Below are 12,718 nucleotides of genomic sequence, written 5' to 3'. Positions count from 1 at the left end.
GTCGTGGCTCAGTGGATTTGCTTAGACAGGAAAGGTCGTGGCAGAGTAGGGAGCTGTTTCAGAGGGCTCAGTACAAGTTTCCTGCAACAGGGCCCTCAGCCATCACGTGGGCCCCACAATGCAGTAGGAGGACTCTGGCTTTGGATTCTGTCTCTGCCTTCTGTTAGCCATGTGACCTTAGACAAATGAGTTGACCCCTCTCCATTAGAACTGTCCTCTGTAAAATAGAAATACTAAATAATTTTTCAGCTGAGGTGTAAAGTCCTTAACATCGTGCCCAACTGGGAACTCAACAAATGTTGATGCCCTTTTCCATTTGGAGCCAGACCTTTTCTTTAGGCCCTAAGTGTCAACTCCTGCCTAGGTTTATACCTGGGCAAAATCATATAACTGCGACGTTGTTGTGGGTACATTAAGGCACTAGATGTGCAGTACATGACAGAGAATAGGAAAAGAGGGTCCTCTTTGCTAATTGGGAGAATGAAGAAGACACACTTTCATCAGTTCGGTCTCCGGAGCATTTTTATGTGTTTATATACACACATGCTCAGACATTTTGTTGAGGTTCTTGTTTTTTCTTCTTATGAATAGGTTAATATTATACATATTGTTTTGTGACTCTTTTCATTTTAACAATGTATTTTGGAGATGCTATTATGTCCCTGCTCATAGGTCTACCTATATTGTTATATACACGGCTCATAGTAATTAGAGGATTAGTAATGTGCAGATACTCCAGGACTTTCAGCCTTTTGTCTAGTGCATTTTCACCAATGAAATAAAAGTTAGTTTTGCATCTCATTTGCATAATTGAACAACTTTTTTTGACTTGTTGTTTGTTTCTCTGATGTTCTTGTTTTAAAAAAAATTAAATGCTTCTTTTTTATCACTTTATATTCATTTTGAAATATTCCATAATTTTTGTGAGCAGTGTATATTTCATCGTATGGCTGTATCATACTTTATTTATAGCCTTTCATTTATTGATGAAAATTCAAATTCCTTTTTTTTTTTTTTAGCCTTTGCAAATATATTTCTGAGAACATGCTTGTGCTTTTCTGTACCTAGACTCATACAGTATTCCTAAATGTGGAATTTCTGCTCCAACCAATATATGTGTGTTTAATTTTACTGGGTTCTGCCAAAGGTGGAATTAATTTATATTCCCACTCACAGTTTTTGAAAGTTGGGCTGGGTCATTTGATATCTGTTGCTGGAGGCTCTTCTAAATGCTACCTTGTCAACTAAATAGTGTTGAAAATGCATACAACACCAATCCCCTGAAGTTACTACAAAAACATAGTTTGTTCTTTTATTTATTTTTTAATTCAGTGAGAGGAGGGGAGGCAGAGACAGATTCCCGCATGCGCCTCAACCGGGATCCACCCGGCAAGCTCACCAGGGCCAACTCACTCCAATCGAACCATGGCTGCAGGAGGTTGAGAGAGAGAGAGAGAGAGAGAGAGAGAGAGAAGGATGGAGAGCAGATGGGTGCTTCTCCTGTGTGCCCTGAACAGGAATCGAACCCAGGACATCCATATGCCAGCCTGAAGCTCTACCACTGAGCCAAACCCCAGGGTCACGGTTTGTTCTTTCTCTTTTCTGGATTATTATTCTTGAGATAGTTTAGAACTGCCTTTAAAATTAAACAGATTTATTTTCAAAGTGATTAAAAAGTTAAAATTTCAAGGCTTATTATATAAAGGAGCATTCCCCTGACCTCATTCAAGAAAAAGCACAGAGCTCAGTGAAAATTGGACAATAGTGGGTTTTATACAGTTTACCTTCTACATCTCTTAGCAGAGAACATTCACCTTCTGTTTCCGTTATTTTTACTCTAGTCCAGGCCACCACTATCTCAGTGTCTGTTCTACTGTATGTCTCTTAATTTACCTCTAGTTTTTCTTTCCTGTAAGCTGTTCTCCATGGCACAGCCACAGTGATGTTTCTCAAACGCAGGTCTACTCTAGGTTACTCTGCTACTTCAAGCTCTTCAGTGGTTTCGGTGAATTTGACTCTAGGATCAAATTCAGTTTCTTTAGTATGGCTTACAGGGTCATTCATGGCCAGACCTTGCCTTTTCTCATTGTTCCTGTCCCTTTATACTTTATGGTTCAATCTCACTGGACTTGAAAAAATTGTTCAGATTATGTAAAAGCTTATGTTTAGAACATGTTTCACTATTAACTCAGTCACTTGTGACTCTCATCTACGTCCCATTCATCTAACTATCTGTATGTATATAGGAGGAAAAAAGAACAAAGTTAATAAGGAAAAGATGAAGTGCAGACCATTTGAAGGATGCAGAACTGGAGGCATAGAAAATCAGTGTGTCAGTGAAAGGACTGTAAGGGAAACTTTATCCTTTTGAATCCTGGAGTTCCACTTTGAATATCATGTTTAACTTTTGAGTTTTGCTTCATTGTCAAATGTGTTCTACCCTTGAGCTTCCTCCCTGACCTGGGGTCCTTTTCTTTCATTGCCTAAGGCCTGTTAACACCCCCTGCCCCAGTTGGGGCCAGGACCATAACAGCTGCATTTGAAGTTTAGCAATTCTTTTAAGTCAGTATGCTGCTGGTCCCAGACCTGAAGAATTAGGTAGAGATACTTTGAGATGCAGGAAGATGCTGAATGGCCCCCACACTCAGAAGTCATTTATGCCATTATTGGAGGTTATGGCATACTAATCACTCGCTACACTTCCCTCCTTGTTTGAGTAAACTGCACAAGGTGCCATATGGGGTTCTAAGTTTAAGTGGCAGCAATTGACTCCCAAGGTAGTCTCCTGTTTTGCACCTGGATTTGAATTGATCTATCCAGGCATGGGCAGAGAAAGGAAGATAAAGGTAGAAAAGGATAGTACCCCCACTTTTTAAGGCACTTACACAGTGGTCCCATGAATGTTAGTGCTCACAGCTCGGATTAATGTCTTACTTTGCTCTTGAGTTAAATTTTTTAAAGATTTTATTTATTGATTTTAGAGAGAGGAGAGAGAGAAAAAGAGAAAGAAGAGGGAGGAGCTGGAACCATCAACTCATAGTAGTTGTTTGTTCTTTGCGCCTTGACCGGGCTAGCTTGGGGTATCAAACCAGCGACCTCAGCATTCCAGGTCTACGCTTTATCCACAGCGCCACCACAGGTCAGGCAGCTCTTGAGTTTTGAGAGGTCAAGGAACATTCACCTCTCCCAACACTTTCCTAAGTTAGTAGAAACATTGGCTGAACTACCTTAAAAAAAAAAAAAAGAAATTGCTTTAATTATGATTGTCCTTAAATTTAACAGTATACAGAAAGATCGAGAGTTCTCATTGCTCTTTGAATTTGTTTTAACTGTTTGGATTGCTATTTTCAGGTCTGACACATAATAGGCAGCTTAACATTTGTTGACTCCTGCTATCACACAATGAGTTCATTAACAGACTGGCGTATTTGAGTCCTTTGATTTCCTAAGTCATCTCTAAAAACCTTTTTATTGAACTTATTGGTTGATAAAATCATGTTTCAGGTGTACAATTCTATAATATATATCATCTGGATATTGTATTGTGTTCACCTCCCTAAGTCAAGTCCCCGTTAATCATCATTTATCCCCCCAAACCTCTTCTACCTCCCCAACTCCCCTTTCTCTGTGTTAATCATTACACTATTGTCTGTGTCTATGAGGTTTATTTTCCTTTGCTTAATCCCCTCACCTTAAAAATATATTTTTTTTCTTACATGTGTTATTGCTCTTACTTTCTCTATTTCACTATCTGTCTGCCTGGAACCATTTGAAAATATGTTACAGACATCATGACAGTTTTTCCCTATACATTTCGGAATGTATACCCTAAGGACATTCTCCTACACAACTACAATATCATGAACGCATCTAGGAAAGTTAATAATTTTCTAATATCTACTATGTATTAAAATTTTCCGATTTGCCCCAGCAATGTCTGATAATGCTTCTTTTTTTAAAAAAAATCTAGGGTTAAATATGGGTTTATGTATTACATTTGTTTATTATGTCACTTTTGCTTCTTTTAATCTAGAGCAGTTGTCTGATTTCATTTTTCCTTCTATGACACCAACTTTTGACCAGCTATTTTGACTGAACTGCATTGTGGATTTGTCTGGTTGTTTCCTCATGATATCATTTAACTTGTTTCTCCATCCCTCATATTTCCAGCGAACTGGAAATTAAACATCTTTGACTAGCATACTTCTTTCTTTTTTTTTATATATATATATATTTTTCTGAAGCTGGAAACAGGGAGAGACAGTGAGACAGACTCCCGCATGCGCCCGACCGGGATCCACCCGGCATGCCCACCAGGGGCTACGCTCTACTCACCAGGGGGCGATGCTCTGCCCCTCTGGGGCGTCGCTCTGTCGCGACCAGAGCCACTCTAGCGCCTGGGGCAGAGGCCAAGGAGCCATCCCCAGCGCCCGGGCCATCTTTGATCCAATGGAGCCTTGGCTGCGGGAGGGGAAGAGAGAGACAGAGAGGAAGGAGGGGGGGTGGAGAAGCAAATGGGCGCTTCTCCTATGTGCCCTGGCCGGGAATCGAACCCGGGTCCCCCGCATGCCAGGCCGATGCTCTATAGCATACTTCTTAAGTGATGCTTTATTGCAGCTGCCTTCTCACATGGTCTGAGGAGGAGAAGAGTGTTCCATTTTATGATCATCACACATCTATCGAGCTAATAGGTACCATGTACTATGTTAGATAAAGTAGGAGACTAAAAAAAAAAAAAAACAACCCACCAATGTTTAACGTAATGGCTGGTACATGATTGATGTTCTATGAATACTTGTTGACTGCTGAAATATATAAAGAAAGATAATTGACACTGTAAGGCAATGAATGGCAAGAGTCAAATGAGTGCTGAATGGAACTACAATTTAATTTAACAAATATCTTGATTTTGTTGGACAGAGATGCTTCTATGAGCCCTGAGGTAGATGCTGTGGGCACTGCTAGGCGCTGGTAGTACGCTGATCAGCTAGATAGCGCAGTCTCTGCCTTTGAGGAGTAAATGTCTCAGCACTTAGGAGAAGTAGGCTAAATGTAGACGTGAAGGCAGAATTTGTATATACTGGTGTATATATTAGTGTATAATTATTTCTCATTCTCACAGAAATATTGCAAGGTACGTGTTATTGGAGCGGCTTTTCTGCATGAGACTCAAAGGTCAGAGACTTGCCCACGGGGTGGGGAGAGAGATCTCCAGGGTTCAACCCTGGACCTGTCTGTCGTCGAGCCCATACTGCACTAAAGAATATTCGTTTAAACTGCAGGAAGTCCATGAATTCTTCTGAAACTGTAGGCACAGTTTTGTGGCGAGATGGTTATTTAGCAGATTCTCGAAGGAATCTCTGGCCCCCAAAGAGCCGAACAGTTGTCTTAGATCAGGAGTCGGGAACCTGTGGCTCATGAGCCAGTTGTGGCTCTTTTGATGGCTGCATCTGGCTCGCAGACAAATCTTTAATAAAAAATAATAACATTAAAAATATAAAACATTCTCATGTATTACAATCCATTCATTTCCTACCGCTCATGTTCATGGTTGCAGGTGGCTGGAGCCAATCACAGCTGTCCCTTTGGTGTTTGGGACCACACCAAATTTTTATTGGATAATGTGTAACGTACACAGGTCGTTGTATGGCTCTCATGGAATTACATTTTAAAATATGTGGCATTCATGGCTCTCTCAGCCAAAAAGGTTCCCAACCCCTGTCTTAGATATTCAGAGCTGGAAAGATCCTTAGAAATCAAAGTCCCCCTGCTCTCATTTCAAAGTTGGGCAAACTGAGTTGCCAGAAGGATAAACGATTTGTTGCAGAGTGACTCAAGTGGCAAAGCCAGCTGGATCCCTGTCCTCCCCTCTTTCAGGTCCCTGGATCTCCTCTTTGCTAACTCACACGAGGGCAGCAGAGCCCTGAGCAGCCTGGAAGGACTGCGCGCAGGACCAGAGCTCCTCATACACCGGCTTGGCAAGGACTCACCTACTTACCTCTGGAGGCAGGTGTGTTAACTCTTCAAGGATCAGGTTCTCATTCAGTCCCGATTGGTAAGTTGCTACCATTAGTAAGTAACTGCTCTAAAGCGAACTCTGGACTGTGGAGAGCAACCCAGCTATCCAAGAGCCTGCTTCTTGCCCAGTGCATAGGTTTCTCCCTGGGCAGAAGAACCCGGCCAGAGCTACAGCACATCAGACCGCCTCTGAGGAGACCGTGGTGGGAGGGGGAAAGGCAGGACAAGCTGCTCTCTGCACCAGCAGAAAGTTGGTCCGCATGCAGGAGCTGCTCTAACAGAGACATGCGAACAGTGTTCATATCCCTGTGGTGCTCTGGCTTATGGGATGCCTCGCAGGCCGCCCCACCTACTTCTCAGCCTGAAGTTACAGCCCCTTTTCCACTCCCTCTCCACACTTCTAAGACTCATTTCAGTCTACCTTCCACCCAGCACGGTGCCTGTCACGTAGACAGCTTTGAATTAGTATTTATTTACTAAATAAATGAGTGAGATTCTACTCATTGGGCTTACATCTTGATTCCATCACTTAAAAGTTGTGTTATTCTAACAAGGAAGTTAACCTCTCTGAGCAATAACGCCTATGGTTACCTGGCGAAGTGGAAACGAGAGGGAAGCTCAGTGATGGTCAGGAAAGGCCCCCTGGAGACGTGGAGGAGGCTAGCGGGGCCTGACCCTCTCGGGGAACTGAGAGGCAGACGGGCAGTTTCTCCAGCCTGCTTCCGAGGCTGGTACAGTTCCTAAGGTCCAGTCCCGATTCAAAACCCTGGCCTTGCTTTTGCGAACACCTAGTTCGTTCCTCACTCTTGGCCTGTCCCAGTAACACTGGGGAACTTTGATGTTTTTTGCTATTTATTTATTTATTTATTTTTAGCAAAAAAGAGAGAGAGACAGAAAGAAAGACGGCCAACCAGACCGACAGGGACAGACAGACAGGAAGGAAGAGAGATGAGAGGCATCAACTCATAGTTGTGGCACTTTGGTTGTTCACTGATTGCTTTCTCATATGTGCCTTGACTGGGGGTAGGAGGTGGGCTCCCATTGAGCCAGTGACCCCCTTGCTCAAGCCAGTGACCTTTGGGCTCAAGCCAGAGACCATGGGGTCATGTCTATGATCCCACGCTGAAGCCAACGACTCTGAGCTCAAGCTGGTGAGCCCGTGCTTAAGCCAGATGAGCCCACGCTTAGGCCAGCGACTTCTGGGTTTGGAACCTGGGTCCTCTGCATCCCAGGCTGAGGCTTTATCTGCTGTGCTACCATCTGGTCAGGCATTTTTTTGCTCTTTTGATATGATGACCTTTCCTCTGTGCTCTCTCTGGGGCAACCTCAAATTTGTGCTAGCATCATTCAAGATGAGTGGTATTTGAAGGAGATTTCCTGCCCCAAGAGAGTTAGGAATGGGATGTTTAGGGTTTCTTAGAGAATGGCCCCTTGCAGTTCAAACAAGTTTCTGTCACTTAGCCTTGTCCAGAAAATCCTTATTGTTTCTAGATAAAGCCTCTGCAGTTTCAGATCTAAGCATGATAAACCTGACTACTGCCTGACATTGGACCAACTGTCTAGAGCCCACGACACTTACAAGGAAGGAATAGTCACCTCTTTATTTGAACGAAAACACAGCATTGGGGACAGATTAAAAACTATATTATTTTAATTTTTAGAGGAAAAGAGTTCCTTAAAGAGAATTGTCAAGGATCAAAACTGGTTAATAGATCACATGTGTAATATGTAATTAAACTTCTCCATTTTCAGAGACCTGCAATTAGAGTTCTTCGTCTAGTTACCCATAATGACTCATCCTTGCTAATACGCTGAGAATGAAGGGAGTCAGGGAGAGAAATTCAGTCTGATCTCTTCCCTGATTTGGATCTAGAGGCGGTGGGAGTATGCGTAGGCTGGGAGGCAGGAGAACCGGGTGGGCTCTAGTCCCAGTTCTGTTTCTCATGAGCTGGGCCTTGAGCTAAATCACAAAGCCTATCTGACCTTTGTTTTCCTCAGCTATAAAACAATAATAATAACAATACCTACTTCAGAGTATTGTCATGAAGCCTTTAATGAAACTATGGGTGTGATAATGCTTTGTAAATTTTAAAATACTCTAATGTCCTAATATGTTTAATATTGTGCTTACTTTTTTTTTTTTTTAACCAATGGCAGGCCAGACCCTCTGTCGGTGGTGGGAGGAAAAGGGTTTAACGGGCAGTATCAGCCTTTGTGTCATGTGAAAAGACAGACATTAGTGAAGGGCTAGGGTGCTTTGTTGACTGGGTCTGTGATTGACTGATGGCACTACTTCTGATGACCAGGAATTTATTATTAGGAAAAGTGCAATGTGCTTGGGGAGCTGGGACTTGGTTTGTGCCTTCCCCACTGCACAGTGTCACCGGAGATGTTTCGGGTGCTGCCGTAGTGATTTTGTTGGGTTCACATTTAAAGAGAAACCTTTCATTTTGGACCAAGTGAAGGTCATGGGGGATTGAGACGGGGACATTGAGAAATTTCAGGGTTCAGTTCTAAGTCTCAGTATGAGTCATAGGATAAGAATTGGGGTTGAGTTCACACAGCGTATCAGACTTATAAAGTACCCTACGGGTGATCTAATCTAGTGCTACTCAAAATGGCCGAGTTGTAGCTTCAGAATCACCAGGGGACGTGTTAGAAATGTAGGTCCTTGGGTCTCACCCCCAAATGCTGAATCAGGAACCCTAGGGCTGAAGTTTAATAATCTCTGTTTGTAGCAAGCCCTCCTGATGGTTTGGATGCACTCTAAATTTGAGAAGTAATGCTCTAATCCAAGCCCATTCTGTAAATGTTTGTGCAATGCTCATCCTAGTTCCTAGTACATAGTAAACAGTCCAAGCCCAAAAGACTGAAAAACAATTCCATGCACAACTGCTTTTACCTTGTTTAAAAATTATACTCTGCCCTGGCCGCTTGGCTCAGTGGTAGAGTGTTGGCCCACATGTGGATGTCCCGGATTCGCTTCCCAGTCAGGGCACACAGGAGAAGTGCCCATCTGCTTCTCCACCCCTCTCCATTCTCTCTCTCTCTCTCTCTCTCTCTCTCTCTCTCTCTCTCGTTGTCTGTCTCTCGCTTCCCCTCCTGCAGCCATGGCTCAGTTGGTTGGAGTACATGGCCCTGGGTGCTGAGGATGGTTCCATGGAATCTCCACCTCAGATGCTAAAAATAGCTTGGTTGCTAACACGGCCCCAGATTGGCAGAGCATTGGCCCCAGACAGGGGTTGCCTGGTGGATCCCAGATGGGGTGGAACTAAGTTGGACTAAAGTCCCGTGTTTATGAAAAAATGGAACTAGGAAATGAAAGACCAAAATTCTAGTTTTGGCACTGCCAAATACTAGCCATGTGACTGTGGGCAAACCATTTGCTCTTTCTGGACCTTGGTTATTCAATTTATAAATAAGAATTCTTAATCTACTTACCTAATAGGATTTCTTCAGATAAGTTCATGGTTTTGGAGGTCATCTTTGGTTCCAGTGGTTTAGGATCTGTGAGCTTTCTGGGCAGGAGGCTATGGCTCTGGGCTGAGAGGGGTGGGGAGAACTGGTTGTGAGGAGGGATGCACATCTGAAGTAAGCAGAATGATGTGGGTTTGGAAGAGCGCGTGTTGACGGAAGGGGGATGGCCCAGCTGGAATCTACTCCAGTTCACGTGACTCCCAGGGAGATCAGACATATCAGACTTTTACTATGGAAGCTATTCGATGCCAAACAATTTGGAGGCTACTCAAGACAAGTAATTTTAATAATAAGAGTAACAAATTAATGGTCAACTAATAATTCCAGACTTAGTGCTGAGACTTCCAGGAAGTTCCACAGCTGCCTCACTTACTGTCCTCAACAGCCTGGTGAAATAAGTGTTCTTAGTCCTGCCTCATTGACACAGAAACCGAAGCTCAACGTCACATCGCTTGTGGGAACCAGGAGTCAAACCCAGGTTTATCTGGCATCAAACGCATCGTCTTTACCATTATTTTGTGTCTCTTCACTTGTTCTTTAAGTGTTTCCTGTGTTTATCTCTGGTCCTAATGTTGCATTAGCTATATTCTACTTGTTCCCTAAGGCCCATTACAAACACCTCCTCTTTCATTTATCTCCCCTCACGCCCAGTGCGAATTTTTTTTTCTATCTCAGCATTTTTAGTTTCTACTTGCAGAATAATACTCCCACTTTCTGCACTTTAATTATTTGGGTACAGGAATACCCATGAGGCTGTTCCTTAGCACCATGGAAGGCGAGGCACGGTTTCTTGGCGTAGCTTTGGCTGATAATTGCATTCCAGGGCAGACACAGAAGCCCCCAAGCCCACTGCCTCCCCCAAGGAAAAGGTCATGGAAGAAAACCCATGTGATCTATTAGCTTCTGTTTCCATCATTTAAAACAGGAACAAGGAAAGCAAATGAAATAAAGGCTTCTGTTTTTTATCATCACGCTGCCAAAATGATTGAGGACAGGCAGGTGACGATCAATTCAGTGGCAGGAAGCTTCACCTGGTTCTGGTGTGCAAATCACCCGTCTCTTCTCTGGGCCTTTCAGTCAAATAATCAAAATGACTGAGAGAGGAAAGGTGGCGGCCGGTAGTTATGCCCAGTCCATTCTTCCCATTGACGCGGAAGGGATTTATGTAGGTAAGTCCCATTAATGTTAATGGAAGTTACATGTGTAAGTCTCCTTTGTCATCGCCGAGAGAATAGACCTTTATACGCCCGGGTAATTATGGTACTGGCACTGTTCGTTTTTTCAGTTAAGTTTTTCACCTGCCTTTCCTGCTTGGACTCTGAAGAAAGGAACTGAATTCTTCTGTTCAAAAAAGGAAAATTGCCAAAATATCCGAGAGGTGAAACAAATGTAACTAGATCTGCTTGTTTGAGGGAGGAAAAGAAAGCCAGAAAACACTAGGACAGGAAGCTGGAGGGTGCGCTCCTGCTAATTTTCAGATGCCCAGGAAGCGAGTTGCCATTGGTTTTCTAACAATGCAGGGATTTTCACCCCCCTCCCCGTCTCTCAGATATTTGAAGTGAGAGGGAAGGAAGTCCCTGCACGTTTTGACTGAATTAATTTGAGGGTGGAAGATTTGAGTAGCAATGCCCACGTCTTTGTGGAACCTAATACAGAATTAATCTTGGCCTCTCCCTGAGACTTGATAAAGTATTTGAAATGCCCTGGTTTCTGCCATCTGGGTGACAGGAATCTACTGGACAGCTTTATGAGCGTCCCATTAGAAATATAAGTCCCCAGGGGTGTTTGTTCCTCGGTCACACTAGGTGCTCTGATCAGAGCCTGAGCACATCCTTAGGCATTAGCCGTGCCTGTTCCTGGGCTGGACATGGGGACGTCAGCATCCTAGTCTTGCCTGTGTAGACAGGTCATTTTCAGAAAAGGTTTTCACAGTGCAAAGGAACAAGGTTTAGCTTTTCTGATGGCTTTACTTCTACTTTTTAATTTAATTTAATTTTTTGGTAATTGGGAGCTGAAGAAGGTATACTTCAATACACAGACACATTCAGATTTTGTGGCAACTATTCAATCTCGTGTAGGTAGGGACTTTAACAGTCACGAATTCCGCCAACTGGTCCAAAAGCAGTCAGTGATAGGGAGCTTACCCTAGCACGTAGCGTGACCCCTGGAGCTCAGGTGGGGAAGTGATTTGAATCACCTTGTCAGAAGCAGGCTGTTCTCTCTTTGGACAACTTTGTGTTGGAGAGTTCTGGCTCATGGTCAATAAAATATGACTTTTAGCCTGACTGGGACACAGAGTACCCAGGTTCAAAACCCCAAGGTTGCTGGCTTGAGCACAGGCTCCCCAGCCTTAAGCGCAGGGTCGCTGGCTTGAGTGTGGGATCATAGACATGACCCCATGGTCGCTGGTTGAAGCCCAAGGTTGCTGGCTTGAATTCAAGGTCACTCGCTCTACTGGAGCCCCCTTGTCAAAGCACATATGAGAAAGTAATCAATAAACAACTAAGGTGCTGCAACAAAGAATTGATGCTTCTCATTTCTCTCCCTTCCTGTCTGTATGTCCCTATCTGTCGCTCTCTCTGTCTCTCTGGTCTCTCTGTCTCTCTCTTTCTGTCACAAAAAAATTATATAATGCCCTGGCCGGTTGGCTCAGCGGTAGAGCGTCGGCCTAGCGTGCGGAGGACCCGGGTTCGATTCCGGCCAGGGCACACAGGAGAAGCACCCATTTGCTTCTCCACCCCTCCGCCGCGCTTTCCCTCTCTGTCTCTCTCTTCCCCTCCCGCAGCCAAGGCTCCGTTGGAGCAAAGATGGCCCGGGTGCTGGGGATGGCTCTGTGGCCTCTGCCCCAGGCGCTAGAGTGGCTCTGGTCGCAACATGGCGACGCCCAGGATGGGCAGAGCATCGCCCCCTGGTGGGCAGAGCGTCGCCCCTGGTGGGCGTGCCGGGTGGATCCCGGTCGGGCGCATGCGGGAGTCTATCTGGCTGTCTCTCCCTGTTTCCAGCTTCAGAAAAATGAAAAAAAAAAAAAAAAAATTATATAATAATTATATTTATATATATATATATATATATATATATATATATATATATTACTTCTACTAGTTTTTGCTTACCCTTTTTGACCATGTTTAATTTTTTTCACCCAGTGGCCATGTTCTATCCTCTTGGGACCACAGAAAACAAGTTAGCTTTCTCTGACACTTAAAAGTTCTCCCTTGTTCTT

This window comes from Saccopteryx bilineata, chromosome 7, assembly GCF_036850765.1.
Source record: "Saccopteryx bilineata isolate mSacBil1 chromosome 7, mSacBil1_pri_phased_curated, whole genome shotgun sequence".
NCBI classification, from domain to species: Eukaryota; Metazoa; Chordata; class Mammalia; order Chiroptera; family Emballonuridae; genus Saccopteryx; species Saccopteryx bilineata.
Note: the sequence above shows the minus strand (reverse complement) of the source record.